This window comes from Mixophyes fleayi, chromosome 5, assembly GCF_038048845.1.
Source record: "Mixophyes fleayi isolate aMixFle1 chromosome 5, aMixFle1.hap1, whole genome shotgun sequence".
Taxonomy (NCBI): domain Eukaryota; kingdom Metazoa; phylum Chordata; class Amphibia; order Anura; family Limnodynastidae; genus Mixophyes; species Mixophyes fleayi.
Window position 1 is genome coordinate 95,328,557 of NC_134406.1, and position 18,058 is coordinate 95,346,614.

The window sequence follows — 18,058 nt, forward strand, 5'->3', positions numbered from 1 at the left end:
CCGAGTTTGAAACTTATTCTGGTCAAATCCAGATTCATAAGTATTTATATTGTCTTTAATATAGAGAATTCTCTTTAATCTCTCATTTTGTTTCTGTACATACCAATGAACAATGTATGCTGAGCTGACCTGGCATGTAATGCGGGCTGTTGACAGTCCATCTCCAGTCTTTGTTAGAGAATCCTCATTATGTTGTATGGTAACAAGTGCATGTGGATCTAGGTGAAAAGAGAGATAATGATTAACACATTATCTTGTTATTATCTTTATTTGTTTTGCTTCCTCTATTATTCTTTTTGTAACTGTAGATAAATTATCTCCTTGAATTTAATTGTATTGCTGTTTTATCTATATATGGCACGATAGACATGTAGTTCTATGTATGTACTTAACATTTTTATAATTAACGGTAAAATGGCAATCATTAATTAATATGTTGGTTTAGGTTAACACTAAACAAAATATTACAGTGAACACTTACATAATATAAAGGAAGCGATGATCAAGATGCATAGATACAACATTGCTCTGCCTTAATGTTTCCACTTTGAACAAAAAATGCAATCAGCCATGTATTATTACATGTAGTCTAATGACACCACTTCCTGTTTTGAAGTTGTCAGACTATTATTTAAATACCACATGAGCATTAGTTAGCATATATAGTTTATTTAAATGTAAAAATAAAATACACAAACATAGATATAGAACAACATTCACAAGAGGAGAGTCTTAGACTGTTCTCTTAGTACAAATGCCTGTAAACCGTAACATAGCTATTTAAATGAATGTATCATCAAATAGCTTTCAATGTAAGCTGCGAGGAAGCGAAGGTCCAATGAATTAATCCCCAATATGAGGAACCCCTCTCCATTGCCAGGAGTTTGGTTTCTCCAATCGAAACAACTTTGCTGTTTTGAGTAGTACAGATAAACCTTATTGTTTTTATTTAATGTACGTGCATTTTATGAATATTTGTATCAACGTTTTATATCCTTTGTTGGCAGTCTACTATATATTTGTGGTACAAAAAACGGTGCTGTTGCGTTGACCATATGTATTGGTTTTGAACTCCGGTTAAATGGAGTAGTTGTTTATCATGAATAATTTGAGCACTTAAAGTTCTATTTATTTTTACACATATATATATATATATATATATATATATATATATACAAGTTAACCCGTGCATGATACTCATGCATTCTAGTCAAATCAAGCTACTTAAGGTGTTAAAAAGGTTCTTGTCATGCATTTGGGGCTAGGCCAGGCCTCCTCAGGGGAAAAGCGTTATTTCTCGATGCAAGCGCCCTTTTTTAACGTGGTTTTGTCCACATGTCACCACCTTATCTTTTTTCTCCATCACCTCATCCTTCATCTTCATCGCCACATCCTTCATCAAGCTACTTAAGGTGTTAAAAACTCCCCACTGTCACCCCCTGCAACCACCAACCACTCCCAACTGTCACTTCTCCTTCAAGAAATATATAGGTCAGTGTATAACTCTGCCCAGTAGGTGGCGCTGCAGCTTGTTTTTTTTTTTTTTCACACACGCCACTAGGCATTTATATAGTAGATATGCACACCAGGGGGTAAATGTATCAATGGCCGGATTCTTCAACTCCGGCGAGATCGGCGTCTTTAGCGCTTAAATTTAAAGCGGCGCTGCCTTGTAAAGGGAAACTTCCCTTTACAAGGCAGCGCCGCTTTAAATTTAAGCGCTGAAGACGCCGATCTCGCCGGAGTTGAAGAATCCAGTCATTGATAAATTTACCCCCAGGAAGTGTATAAAGGTGCAAGACTTGATGAACTAATTATTATAATCTAAAACTGGGCGGAGCGCAACATTGTATCTATATATATTATATGTAAAATATATATATATATATATATATATATATATATGATATATTAATATATATATATATATTAAGATTTAGTATTATTTTTATGAAACCAGGCTGTCTTATGCTGAACAGCCAGAAGCGCATGCTGCTATGGAAACGCAGGGTAAAGCAGAGGTCAGCTATGCCAATAAGTATGAGCTGGCAGGAGAGAAAGGAAGGAAGGAAAAAACTGACATGAAGAAGTGCTGGGAGCCTGAGGTGTGTTTGACAGTAGTTGGAGAAGGAGATGGGTTGGGTAGAAGAGTCTGCAGGAAAGACAGAATGTGCAAACAAAGAGAGAGACATCAGAGCTAACAAAATGGATGCTGGGTGTAACTTTGCACAGAAAAGTCTTGTAGCCAGTGTCGAAGTCAGCAAATTGGATAAAGTCATTTCAATTAATATTGAGCAAACTTGGTTGTCTTTGTCTGAAAGATGCGTATTGCACGCTACAGCGTGGAAGGGCGTACGCAGCCGCAACACGTGGCAATAACAGTTTTTACACAGTTACACACATTCGCACAAATTGACAAGTGAGGCTTTTTAGGATGAACGCACTTAAAGTGCGACAGTGTTTGTAACAGGCTGAACACTTACCTGAAGGGGTTAACATCGGGTGGGGCCCGACCAATGGTAGTTCCTGTGGGAGGGTCCTGGATTGAATATAGCAGACTGTACTTCCTGGTTTGTCTCACTCTGCAACACGAGATCTACAGGTCCAGTGGGGAGAGCCTGCAGCCAGAGAAACAGAGACGGATAAGTATCCATTCTGGTTTTTTGGTTTTGTCACTGTAATCCTCTGTTGTATTTCCTTCATTAGTTTTGTCCTGGTATTGTCTGTCTCAATTGTTTTTCCCCTGCATAACTTTTCTTCTCCTTTGTTTTTCTCTCATCTCTCTCCCTTGTTCCCTCCCCGCCTCCCCCCCTCCCTTTTATTCTTCTCTCCCTTCCTGCCTTTTTCTCCGGTATCCCTGTGCTTTTCCTGTCATTCAACCCCTATTCTGTCCCCTGGTGTTGAGCTATGCCCCGTCCCAAGCGCGTCTGTCCGGCGCGGTTAAGGTCCCCATCCCCCTCCAGCGCTGCGCATCATTTTACTATTCCCCCTAGTGTGGATCCTGCTCGGCGGGTGGGGGTGTGGCGGGTCACGGCAGTAACAAGCGGGGCAGGAACCATCGGGCCTGCGAGGCTGAAGGAGGCCGGGGGCAGTGTTGTAGGGCGCGGCCGAGCGGCTCTGACTGAGCCGACATCCGGACCGCGCATGCGCAGGGCCAGGGCTCCATCTTGGGGAACAGTGCTTTCCTGCGCCGAAGTCAGTGAGGGGGGTGAGGGGAGTATTGTTGCAGCTCCTGTCACTGACATCCATGCACTGACTGCGCAAAGCAAGGGCTTTACCCCCCTGCAGCTAGCTCAGGGGGGGCGGAGGAGCTACATAGCGGCGCCAATCTAGTGGCGGTGGTGTAAGTGGTGCCAGGGGTAGTTTCATTCAGTGCCCCCAGATCCCCCCTGCTGCCTCCTTCAATGTGGCCTCAGTTAATTATAACCCCCCTGTATATCACCAGCTACACTTTCCTCCAAGCCCCTTTTTGCCACACAGTAGTAGGGGTTCATCATGGGGGGGCGCAATTTAGGGGGAATACCTTTACAGCGGGACAGGGACGCAACCAGGCGGGGTCACTGTCCGTTGCATCACCTGGGTCCGTGGCCGGATGACAACATGGGTGGCGGATGCGGGGTACAGCGGGGGCACAATCAATGTCGGGGGCAGCGGTGAGTCACCTGTGTGGCACTTCTTTTATCGCCAAGCCTTGGCCAAGACAGGGCATATAGATCGCGGCGGGTTCTTTCTCCTGCGGGCGCAGTGCGGGGTGTTGGCTATGCGTGTCAGGGGAACATGCAAGATAACATAGTGTTCGATTATAACCACGCTAGCGGCGGTAATATGAATCAGCGGTCCCCACCATCGCGAGAATACGTCCCCCCGAGGGGTTATGTCGGGGATCTTTACCGGCCCACAGCTGTGTAATGAGGCGGAGGGCTACTCCGGTTTAGGCCGATATTCAGCGGGGCACCTGGAGGTCGGCGGTCAGGATTTTGGCGCGGCGCGGCGGCGATTGGATTACTCTGCAAGGACTCAACTCACTCTCCCATATTCTTTTTTAGAGCCAGTGGCTGAGGTGCAGGAGGCAAGGGTGGGCAGCTGTGCTCAGGACAGGTCACACTCACGGGGACGGAGGCCTGCAAAGGACATCGAGGAGTCGACTCCGGTCATGCCGGTCGGTCAGGTCGCTTCAGCCGGAGCCGGGGTGGTAGCGGTGGCGGGGACGTGTGAGGAGGCGGCTTCTGGCGCAGGGAATCCAGTGCCCGTGGGTGAGTCCTCTTCCTTAATTACGCACCAATCACACCCCCTAGGTTCTCCAGTTTACACTACCAGTGGCGAGCCATCTGATTCTGAGGATAGGCCTAGGAAGCTGATCAGGATATTGGAGAATGAGTTATTGGGTAAACAAGTTAAACAGGCAGCAAGGTCAAGGAGTCCGGAGCAGTCAGTGGGTAGCAGCGGTTTAGGTCAGGTGGAGAATAGAGGTTACTGGGATTAGACCGAGCGTCCGCAATAAAATTAGGCGGAGAAAGTATGTCCACATGTTTGCACTGACCGTCGAGGATAAGAAAGCCTTGGCGGCGGCGTGCGAAAGAACAGGCATGGGGGAGGAGAGATATAGTCTTTTCCCAGGTGGGTTAATGCCTTTTGTATTTTTGCTACTATTTACACCGAATCAAGGCCTAGAAAACTGGCCGAGGTCTGGAGATATATGCACCTCATTAGTGGGATGTTTGTTAAAGATGGCCCGGTGATTTGGCGAGCATACGATGAGCTATTCAGGAAGCACATGAGTGGGCAAGAGAAACTACCTCTAGGGTCGAAGGACATTGACACCTGGTTAGATTTAATGAGGCCGAGCAACCAGGCGTCAGAGGGCGGCGCATGCCGGAGGTTTCAAGGGCTGGGGAGGGCGCAAACCGCCCTCCCCTCGATAGGAAGTTGCTACGATTTTAATGCGGGATCCTGCCAGAGAGGAACAGCCTGTAGGTTTAGGCACGCCTGTACTTCGTGCGGCGGACATCATCCAGCCGCTGAATGCGCCCGGTCCCACAGTAGTGGGGGTAGGGGAAGAGGCGCTAATACAGCTATGCCTGGTCAAGGGTCCATTGCCAATTAACGTGGCGGAATTGGACAAATGGCTTGCAATGTTTGACGATAGGGACACCGCTGCGCTTCTTCATGATTGTTTTCACTTGGGATTTAGGTTTCCAGTTCAGGGCAACATATCCACAGCAGCGCCGGTTAATTTAAAACCAGCTCTTGCCCTCCCCGAAGTTCTAGATGAAAAATAGGGAAAGGGGTTAGTTTGGGCCGCATGATTGGCCCATTTCAGCATCCGCCGATTCCCAACCTGGTCTTGTCCCCGATAGGGGTAGTCCCCAAGAAGGCTGAGAGTAAATTCAGACTGATCCAGCACTTGTCCTACCCCGCTGGCCAATCTGTAAACGATGCAATCGACGCCAACCTTAGTTCTGTCAGTTACCAATCATTTGAGTCTGTGCTGGCGTTAGTGCAAGAATGCGGTAGGGGGTCCCTGTTAGCTAAAATTGATATTGAGTTGACTTTCAGGCTGCTGCTCCTTCACCCGGAATCGTACCAATACATGGGTTTTCGGCATCGTGGTGGATACTATATTGATCGCTGTCTTCCCATGGGTTGCTCGATATTCTGCGTGCTATTTGAAAAGTTCAGCAGTTTCTTGCACTGTTGCATCCAGGCGGGAACAGGGTTATCGGACCAACTGATTCCACATGTTGTCGAGATACGTTGTTTTCCATGCAGGCCTTATTTAGGGTACTATGTGTTCCCATTGCTGCAGACAAAACAGAGGGCCCCACCATGTGTCTCTCATTCCTAGGTATTGAGATTGATACATCAGCAGGGATCTGCAGACTTCCTGCTGACAAAATGGGTAAGATGTATGACGCCATTGTGGCAGTGTTAGTTGCCAGCTCAAGTTCACTGAGGGAGGTTCAGTCCTTGTTAGATCGGTTCAATTTTGCCTGCCGGGTGATGCCCATGGGGAGAGTGTTCTGTAGAAAATTACAGAGAGCCACCATGGGTAGGAATAGGCCGCACACGGCCATTCGGCTATCCAGAGAGATCAGAGAAGATTTGCAAATCTGGCTCATCTTCCTCAGGGAATTTAACGGCAGGCAAATTTGGCCGTCACTGCCCGTAGCAAACTTCAGGATTAACCTTTTCACGGATGCTTCCGGAGCATGCGGCTTTGGGGCTTATTTGGACGGGCATTGGTGCGCAGAACGATGGCTGGATAGTTGGCATAGGGCAGGTATTACCAAGAACTTGCTGGTCTTTGAGGTATTCCCGATTGTGGTAGCAATGGAGCTGTGGGCGCCCGCATTGCGGGGTAAGCACATAGTCTTTTGGTGCGACAATCTGGGAGTGGTTCAATCGATTAACAAACAGAGTGCCTCGGCTCATCATGGGATATCTCTGCTGCTTCATCTCATTCTGCGCTGTCTGCAGAACGATATTTTGCTTAGGGCGAAACACGTTCCAGGGGTTCAGAATAGCTTGGCCGATGCGTTGTCCTGATTCCAATGGAGCAGGTTTCGTAGTTTGGCACCCCAGGCAGATAGTGTTGTCATTCCGTGTCCCTCTTGTGTTTGGCAGATCATCAGGCCGGCATAAGGGGGCTCGTGGAACAGGCCGTAGCTCCCTCCACCCTGCAAATATATCAGACGGCATGGAGACGGTGGTCACTTTTCAGCAGCCAGAGAGATCAATCGGAAACAGGTCAGAAAGACGCTATGTTAGCTTTCATGTGGGATAGATACTCCGAGGGGGATTCCAAAACCAGCATGGCCTCTACCCTGGCGGGGATATCATTGATGGCTAGGCTGCAGGGGTCACCGGATTTCACAAAGGGGTTTATTATCAGCAAGGCCCTTAGATGGTGGGCGAAGGTGCGTCCCACGCATGCGGATGCTCGATTGCCTATTACCATCAACATCTTAGATGGCTTGATAAGGAACTTAGGTCAAGTCGCAGCAGACGATTACGAAAGGCTCTTATTAGGTACAGCTTTTTCAATGCCCTTTTTTGTAGCTTTTCGGGTTTCGGAGCTAGTAGCTAGATCAAAGGGGCATCTCGAGTCTGGATTACGAGCGGAACATGTCATCTTGCGTGAGGGGACCTTAGCTTGTAAAATTCTAAGGTCCAAACTGGATCAGAGTGGCAGAGGTTCATGGGTGCAGTTAGCGGCACAGCAGAATAGTCAAATTTGCCCTGTTAGATTAACATCACATTTTGTAAATATAAGACCCCAGGCCTGCTTGTTTCTTAGTCACTGTGACGGTACGCCATTGACAAAGTATCAATTTACTACTATTATGAACCGGGCGCTGCAGTCCTTTAAATTGGACAGTTCGTTGTACGGAACACACTCTTTCAAGATTGGGGCGGCTACATCCGCCGCCATAGCCGGGTCATCTACAGAGACCATTAAAGCCCTGGGCCAATGGAAATCCATGTCATATAAGTCATATGTTAGGATTGATGGTGTTGATTGTTGAATGTTGTGATGCCTAATCATCGACCACCCGGGGATAGGGGAAGAATCACTGCGTTTATTTAGACGGGACGGAGTACATTTAACGGATGAAGGAATGGGTTTTTTCGTGGATAGGATTTGCGGGGGAGTGTTGGCGTTTCTTGGTTAGTTGGTGGCGGGCTGCGGCGTCTGAGGGGCGCAGCGTGGTAGGAAGGCACTGCATTCAGCGGCTGATTAGTGGGCGCACAGGTAGTTGGCCGCAGGTCACTGTCCCCTTAGAGGCACCAGTAACTCCTTTCTTGGTGCTTCGGTGAGGAGGGTCCCTGTCCGGCTCAGTGAGGGAGGGCATCGTGAGTTTAAAAGGGGCAGTCACTCTGACGCCAATTCAGCGCATGACAGTTTGAGGATGTTTGAGGATGTGTTCCCCATGGTTAGTGGATGTACGGCGGTTTGCGCCAGTCCCCACGTTATCTAGTTGTATCAGCTTGGGAGCTGTTTCGCAGTGCCCTTTCTCCACCACCATAGGTTTAGTTTAATACTAAAATAATAATAAAAGTCCTTCCATTTTTTAGCAAATTATACGTGACTACATGTGTTTATTTGAATACAAATGTTTAAGAATTTTAAGGTGGTTGAGAAGTTCATGGGAACATACACAGTGAGCTCTTTAACGCACATCTGTAAATAGTACACATTAATTATAGTTGCAACACATAGTTATTTATATCAAAATATAGTAGTATTTATGTGTAATATTATAAGTTATATGCATGTTAGTAAAACATAAGGTTTAGGTTAAAGGAAATGTGTCATTTTGATCCCCTATTCATTAGCAGCTGCCCGGTTCGTTCGGCGAAGAGATCGCAGATTGCATATTCTAGTTATTAATGTTAGGGAATAAACCTTTAAAGTGATACTGATGATAAAATGCTAATGGACTAGTTGAAACTGGAGTCTTGGTGGGAAGATCGGAGCACATCCCCTGGAGAGATGACCCCCACCTTTGGATATTTTAGTTTGAACTAGCCTATGACCTGCAACCTCCTGGACCTTCCTGAAACCTGAACCAATAGAAGCAAGCCACACCATCTGCATTGTTTTACTGTACTTCTGTCTGCATATAAGCAGAAGCTCTTCATCTAGTGGACAGTCATCTTGACCACAGACTTCAGACCTGAATGACTGTACACTGGATCCAGAGCGCCTGCGATAAGTAACGGCTGTACTTATTATTATTTCGCTTGAATTATTCTGCTACTTTTTGAGAATAAATATTTGTGCGTTGGAAACACAAATCGAGATTCGACAATCGTTATTGGATAGCGACAAAACGTGCATAACACCAGATTCCTGCAGAGAATCAGCTATCATGCAGCCTGAGGGAGATTACAAAGCAAAGCAAGCCTGTGTGTGGAGAAGACTCCCACTGTTAACTAATTACTTGTGAGCAGAGATGGTCTGCTAGAAAGATCAGGCTTGCATTTAGTCCACGACACCACAGTGGCTGTGACTTTCATCTTCATCCAGAGGTAAAGAGATGGGTAATAACACACCAAACACTGTGACACCATTGCTACATTGAGAAAAGAACTCTATACATCGAATTCCACAAGATAGAAGTCCTTGCATAAATCGGTACATATTTCAAAGACTGTGTTACCTGTCAGAGATATAGACACATTCCAAGTATTAGAGATCTATTACAAGTTACCAAGGTTTCTACCAGTGCACAAACAAACTATTTAATATTGGCAGGACTGTGATAATTGTGTTAAATCATTGTTGATTTATATTTTCCACATTGTGTGGGACTGCGTTGTAGGAGAGATTAGGCATCATAAATGCACGTGTGGTAGCCATCTTGTTTGTTCGTTATTACTATTTACTGTACTGCTGCCTTTGATTATTATCTTACCCATTGTCCGAATAATCCCATACAGAATCTCCCCATATTTAAATCTGCCCTACCAACTTACTTTCCTAAAAATAAACACCCAGTTGAATGTTTGTAACCACAGTGTGTGGTCCATTTCTATTCAGAGGGTTAGTGTGGTCGGGTACAGGGGGCTTCCCGAGTCAACCCCTGGTGGATTCAGTCACAGTCCGCTTCCCACTAAACTGTGTAGAAGACTCAGATAGAGGCACTGAAGAGAGAGAGACAAAATTTCACCACCCTATTCAGAGTTCTAGGAAAAGGGGTGTTTCAACTATATATTGCATTTTGACAGAATTACCCTGGTACCCAAAGGGTACCAGGAGTGGTCAAGTGCTTCTCAGCGTCGGGCCGGTACTCTCTAAGTGCGGTACTTAGTTCCATTTTACATTCATGATATTGTAACACACTCAAATGCTAGATCTTTACACATCAGAATTTTTTTATTTTACAACTGGCTCTTGTATATACATATATATATATATATATATATATATATATATATATATGTATGTATATATATATATACATATATGTATATATATCATCATCATCATTATATAGCACCAGCAGATTCCGTTGCTCTTTAAGATTGGAAAAAAATCAGTAATAAGATAATACTGGTTAATACAGACAAAAAGTAAAAGAGGGCCCTGCTCGCAAACTTATAATCTATGGGACAATGGGAGTTTGATACACAAGGGTAAGTGCTCCATCATATTTCATATCGGTCCTGCTATAATGCAGAGGTAAAAATTATTTAGTGGGCTGTATGATCAGTCACATAACAATGTTGGTCAGAGGTTTTTACTGTTGTGCTAACTGTGTAGAGGGTGGTAATATGGTAACCTAGGGAGATTAAGAGGGTAGTTGAGGAATATTATAAGCTTGTCTGAAAAAATGGGTTTTCAGAAAATGCTTGAAGGTTTGAAGACTAGAGGAAAGTCTTATTGTGTGAGGGAGGGAAGTGGGTGCAGAACATAAAAGTCCTGTAACCGGGATTGGGAGGATGTGATGACAGTGGAAGAGAGACACAGGTCTTGTGTAGAATGGTAGTGTCGAGCTAGGAAATATTTTGAGACAAGTGAGGCGATGCATGTTGGTGCAATTTTGTTGATGGCCTTGTATGTTAGTAAAAAAAAATTATATTGGATTTGTTAAAATACAGGCAACCAATGTAGAAACTGACAGAGTGGTTCAGCAGAGGAAGGATGGTTTGCAAAGAAAATCAATCTAGCTGCTGCGTCCAAAATAGATTGTAGGGGTTTGAGTCTGATTTTGGGAAGACTAGTAAGGATGGAATTGCAATAGTCTATGCAGGAGATGATGAGTGCATGACTTAAAGTTTTTGCAGTGTCCTGTGTGAAATATGTACGTTTTTTGGAAATGTTTTTTAGATATATGCTGCATGATGTAAATATAGATGTGGGAAACAAAGGATAGTTGCGAGTCAAAAATTACACCTAGGCAGCTAGCTTGTGAGTTGGGATTTATGGTCATATTATCAACAGAAATAGAAATGTCATGCAAGACGCTTTTGTTGTTGGGTGGGAATATTATTAATTCTGTTTTTAAAAGATTGAGTTTGAGTTGGCTAGAGGATATTCAAGATAAAATGGCAGAAAGACAGGGCAGCATGGTGGCTAAGTGGTTAGCACTTCTGCCTCACAGCACTGGGGTCATGAGTTCAATTCTCGACCATGGCCTCATCTGTGTGGAGTTTGTATGTTCTCCCTGTGTTTGCGTGGGTTTCCTCCGGGTGCTCCAGTTTCCTCCCACACTCCAAAAACATACTGGTAGGTCAATTGGCTGCTATCAAAATTGACCCTAGTCTGTGTGTGTGTGTCTATGTTACGGAATTTAGACTGTAAGCTCCAATGGGGCAGGGACTGATGTGAGTGAGTTCTCTGTGCAGTGCTGCGGAATTAGTGGCGCTATATAAATAAATGATGATGATGATGATGATGACAGTCAGTAATGAGAGACACACATGGTGAGAGATCAGGAGAGGATAGATAAATTTGCAAAGAGATGATACTGAAATCCAAAGGAGCATATTAGTTTTCCAAGAGAAACGTTGTAGATAGAGAATAGCAGAGGACATAGGACTGAGCCTTGTGGTACTCCAACTGATAAAGGAAGCGGAGCGTTAGTGGATCCAGAGAAATTAACACTGAAAGAGCGGTTAGCTAGGTAGGATGAGAACCAGCATAGCAATGTCTTGAAGACCTAGGGATTGTAGTGTTTGTATGAGGAGAGAGTGGTCAACAGTGTCAAATGCAACAGAGAGATCCAGGAGAAATATAAGAGAGCAATAGCCTTTAGTTTTAGCTATGATCAAATCACTGACAACCTTTATCAGGGAGGTCTCTGTGGAGTGTTGAGAGCGAAAGCCTGTTGAGAGCGAAAGCCTGATAGGTTGTTTGCAGAAAGAAAGCGTGTGATCAATATAGATACATACATTAGACAGTGTTGTTATATATATTTATACTTAGATCCAAGTTTAATTTTTTTATTAATTTTATTAAGTTTTCTGCATCCTGTACTTTGTTCATGTTAAAAACCTGAAAATTAGCATTTTTCATGTATGTTTCTGTTGAAGCACTTTATAAATCCCTTACACTGGCTCAAATTATTTCTAAAACACAGTACAGCTTTGAAATGGAGACGATAGATGTGCCATACTCCACTTCTGCTTCGTCCCCTATCATGAAGTGGTTCAAGTGGCATGTATTCGTTACAGAGGGAGCAGGTGCAAATCGAGGGTCATCTTCCTCCTCTCGCACCCACTCGCTCCTGGCTTTACCTCATTTCCCCCTAGGAGGATTAGTGGTTCCCCCCACTGTATTTTTTGGATGTTTTATGTTTCTATGATGTGCATTGCAATGTATTTTGTTTTATTGTGTCTTTTTTATTTTTTTAATGTGTGGATTATATTTATTGTAATACTCACTGAGCAACCCCCCCCCCTCTGAGGGGGGGGGGGTTACCCCCTGTCTCCCTCCTTGTTGATTACCCTCCTTTTTTTCTCTGTACCTCAAATATTTAGCAAAAACTTCAATAAAAATTATTGATGACAAAAGCACTTTATAAATAAAAATAATCAACCATTGTATTTTTGTCTTTAAAGGTCAATAAAATAACATACCTTTACATCTCAACTGTCCTGATTCCATCAGGATAGTCCTGATTTTAGTGGATGCAAATTTGGGTGTTTTAAATAATAGGGGGCAGGGCTATGGTGACGCACGCCCCTACACTTGTCCCATTACCTGTCTTCCTTGTCACTGTAGTTGAGATATTTTCCACCTGTCAAGGACAGGACTTAATAATTCATTTATAAGATTAAAATACCAATATGACAAAAAATGCAAAACACTATAAAGTTGTTAAAAATTAAAATCAAATTTTTTCAAAGCAATTGTGCAAAGCAGCACATAAAGAAACACTCAAACATAAATTACTCCATCTTGTTTATTAATGAAAGAAAATTATATTACTATCACACCACCCTCCAATAAAGTGCAGATTTGTGAAGGGCCAGGGATATTGTCCCATAAACAGTTTCTTCTGTTTCATGGACAATTGCAATAGGCAGCATCAAAGGATGGTTTGGCAAATTTTAGCCCAGGAGGCAAGACTCGATTCAGCAGGCTATTAGGAACATTTTAAAGGGGAAAAAATGCAGGTGGGCAAGTGATCCAGCCCAAGGTAGCCCACTATGGGATCGGACTGGGAGACAGATGCCCCCTTGCCCCCCAGTCCAGCCAGCCCCTGGGCAGCTTGATGGTTTCCCTAACAAGAGTTCTTCTCATATGAATGCTCACACAAATTGACTGTTGTTCAATACTCTTTCCATTTCTTTATTATGGATTTGACAGTACACCAGCCGGATAAAAAAAGCCTTTTAAATCTTTGTATATCTTTCCCCTGATTGGTGCTTTTCAATAACTTTTTTTCTTATTTGCTTTAAATGTTCTTAGATGTTTGTGATGAAGTACTTGTAGGGATATGTATTAAACAACTGTGGTTCCTCTCAAACAACGGTGTATTTGAAATCAAGTGAAACACCTCAAAAGATCACAGGTGCAGTCCAATCAAATTATTATATGATCTCTAAAGTCAAATGATTGCATCAGAGTTAATTTACTTGTATCTTAAGAAAAACAGTTTAATACTTATACAATCATTCTCTGTTTTTTGCTCATAAGTAATAAAGACAACTGTACAGTGTTTTTTATTTGACATTACAGAATGTTTTACAGGAGAGAGCAAATAGTTCAGTATTTTAACATACTATATGTAATATTTCAGTAGACATTAAGTATAACTAAAAAACTCCTAATTTGAGGACACAGATGGGTAGTCCAAGTGGTCAAACTGGAAGTCCACCATTGCTCAATGATAGTCAAAAAACTGATATATCTTCCAGAAATCTTCAGTTACAACATGTACATGTAGCTTACCCAAGAGACTACCACCAGGACAGAGAATAATATGCCTTATGTAAAGTTGGTTCTGTATTCAGCGATTTATAACAAGGATTAACAACACATACAGTACATAAAATAGTGATTAGCAAGCTGGATTATTGAAGATTCCACATTCCAAATGTCTGTCCTAATTACCCCTCTGTAATTGGGGATTGGGGAAGGGAAGTCATGCATCCAAACAAACTATCTTCAAAACAGAGGACATCAACTTTCCACATCCTGGGAGTGACTCAAAAATCGATCTACCAATAAGCAAAGCTGACTTAATCAAATATATATGGTCAAGAAAAATATATGAATGAAAAGGGGCACTTCATAGTGTAAAACAGTTTTTTTAGTTATGTTACAGCTTGATTAAAACCAACCAATATACTTACACATCAATTCATTAGTACCAAGATCAAACTGAGTGAAGGAAAGAACCATTGTCAGTTAATCTTGTAGTGCGCCAAGCCATGCCCTTAGGAGGATGTTACTTGTTAACACAAACAAATCTCCAATCTGCATCCATGTTGGAAATGCAGTACGTTTGGCAGCTCCCCTTCTCCTCGTGGTTGATGTGGAGAGAAGAATCTCAGGAATGCCATCTAGGGTAAGCAGTTCCAAACTGCAGTAGTCTATGGCGTGTTACTCTACAGTTCTGCAAGTTAGGTGAGATGGGTGACATCCGCTAGATAGTGTTTACCTGGAATTATCCTTTATTTTATATTCCTCCACTTTCCCTCACTAAGAGCAGATATCATTTTATACAATATTAGAAACTGTATAAAATAGATGAAAACAATGTATTACAGTTTTTTTTTAACAAATTCATGACCATAACCAGGCATGATGTTACTAGTGAAAGTGCCAAGAAACATTAACATTACAATTGCAAATTAAAAATAAAATTATTGCACATAGTATGTAATAAACAATTTTTATGTACATGCTTGTTTCAATGGTTGTTGTGACCTCTGTACAACTCTGTCACATTTTTTTCTAGGATATACAATCGCTATGAGGTTATAGAACCTTAAGTAAAGATCCCTTCAAACACTAAATAGCAGTAAAAAAAAAGCTGAAGGAACCTGTAGTAAGTATGAGTTCGCAGAAATCTACAACTACATATCATATCGCCTACAAATAACTTTTTTAAAGATTATGCACACAGACAAATAATGCGCCCCATTAGAAGGATATTGTAGTAATCCCTTATGTAGCTACAAGACGGTGGTATTATGCCAGGCTGCACAGAAATAAGTCCCATCATCTGCGGTCTTAATATTTGTGATACTCAAACTGCAGGAATTGTCTGAGATTATTTCCACAGATATTCGTGTCTTATATTCATTTAGTGCCTCAACCTTTCCAAGTTTGAAGAACAATAACCATTTTATGTTCTTGCTGCTATCTTGATGATACCAGTGAAGACCTTGATGTATTATTTGCACTCCATCAACCCCACAAATGAACTTAGCTGTTTTTCCCGTTGATCTTGTAAGAGACTTCAATTCCTGGCAAGAAACTGCAAACAGAACTGTTAACAATGTATGTTATTACAAAACATAGTTATTTTATGGTTTAAATTATATAGTGTATCATACTTACTCATACATATAATAGCCAAAAGTATGGTATAAACAAACATGTTGGAACCCTTCAAAAACCTATGATTTGGTTTAACGGCTGGTGTTTTATTGTTAATTGCTAGTGTGAGTAATTGTTGTAGCTCCTTGGGTGAGTTTTTTAACATGTGTTTATCTTTTAGCCAGGCTTGAAATATTTTTCATGTTCAGGAAAGCCACAAATAACAACCACACGGCTTGGTAAAGCACCTGACACATGCATTTTACAAACCCACAAAGTCATATACTACTAATATTCTAAAAGACAGAGCAACTAAACTCTTGCAACAAGAGTATTAGTTAGTGGTCATATAAATTTATTTATCACATTTGATTGTGTTGGAAAACTCATAACCATGGAAGTGTGTGCTATATTGGTTTCATACAATTAATAAACTAGATTAATGTAGTGTACTGTTTTTTTACTCATGGGTACATATATTTTACTTATGATATATTTTACTTTTGATGAAGAATGTGCTCTAATCCAGTACATTTTAAGGCCACTAAATATAAGCTGATTGGTGCTTATAACATAATTTATATATAGACCAAGCCTCATTTATGATGCATTAAATGTTTGAAACGCAGTGTAAAAACTTTTTTGGTGACTGCATGTGCCTATTTTTGCACAAGAGTTTCAAGTCTTCGACCAAAGTGTGTTGCTTTGCAGAGGAGCAGAAGTTTACACTGGCAGATAGAAAGAGATGTTCAGAGCAAAGACATTCTTTCTTAAGTATGGAGTAGGCATTATGCTGCTACTATGTTGTGTGAGCAGTGTATAAATTAGGTTTCTTTCTGCATTGTTTGCTGCAAAGGGTGCATGGCCATTTCCACTCTGTAAAAAGACTTGCATTTTGCACAAGCTCAAAGCTGGTGGTTTTCTTTTAATTGAACCCATTTTGCTTTATGTTTTGCATTTATTGTAGAAGTATATTTGTAGGCAACAGGAAACTACTGCCATTGCAGGTGGTGTGGCCACTATGTGGCTCGACGATAACAGTCACATTCCTGAGGCCCCCGTTCTGCTATGAGCATGTGTTGGGGTCAGATCATGCACATTGGGCTTAATTGCGCACAGTGCACCTATTCTGAGCATGTGTGGGCCTGGCAAATGCAAAGTGAAATGAGTTTTAACTGTGCAGGCCCGCATGCATGCTCAGAAGAGCAGAGTGGGGGCCTCCAGAGGGACAGACAAGAAACCCTCATTCCCAAAATTTTGCTTTAGGGCCCGGTGATGTCGTGTTCCACTCCTGTATCTAGGCAGTCTCTCAGTAATGTAATAAAATCCTGCACACACACCTAATTGCCACATGTACTAAAGACTGTATCAACATCCCCTCAAGATTAACATAAGGCACAAAATTAGGCTAAAAATAGGCAGAATTTCAGGAGAATAACTGAAAAAAAGGAGTAGAAGTTTACATTTGCCTCTTCTGATTTTCTTCACCTCTATGCACACATAGGTACACTTCTAGTTTGTGATGGCAACAACTGAGAATAAAATTTTGAGCGTATCATATGCAAAATCACTCTGCGCATGCCCAGAACCAGATTTATCCGTGAAGGCAGCTCTGTCCGATCCTACTTACGAACACATAGGACACGGGCAGGAAAGGGGCAGTTTGCTGTGGTTAATATACAATAGGAGCGTGCCAAACTCAAGCACGCGCAGCCCAACTGAAATCAGCTCTGACCATCTCAAAGTTACTTTTTTTTCTGCTGTATCACTTGCTCCAGTTAAATGGCTAGTCTAAATACTGATCAGTAGTGATGACAGTCTCCTATGCATGTTAGAACATGTGTTTGCAATCACGAGCAACTGCAAAAATGTATTTCATATTCAGTAGACATTAACAACATCCTACTAAATGTATTTCATGGGGAATAAAATGGTTTGGTTTTTTTTCAACTGTTTTATCATTAATGCCTATATTATTGACAGGTGACATCTCACACACCCTGTCCTGGTAGGATTTCCTCTGGTGGCACTGAAATGCCTGGCCCAGTGTCCTTTGTGCTGGTATTACATACACCAGGAACCTCCAAGATAGAATGAATCTATTGGCATTCTGCTCTCCTTGTATTCCTGGCTGTTTAGCCAGGGAGTAGGGCAGTGATGAGCAAACTACGGCCCGCGGGCCAGATCCGACCCACTTAGAGGTTCTATCTGGCCCGCCAATATTTTAAAAAATTTCATTAAAATATGCATAAAATTATTAAGGCCGACCCTGTGTGTCAGAACCTTCATTTTTATGCCTTCCCAGCTATTTCCTCCATTACACTTCATCCTCCTTCCTAAAAGGACACTTCGTATGTCAATCACTCAAACACCTGCCCGCCCCCTAATGGCTGAAAGTCATGTGAGAAGAGATGGGCTGGGCCATATACTAAGGCGGATTTCGATTGGCTGCTGTGTTGTCAGTTAGTGGCTCACCAGAAAGACGGATCTACAACAACCTGCTGAAATAAGTGCTGTGCCTGTACGATCGCTGCACTTATAGAGGTAACACTGCAATAT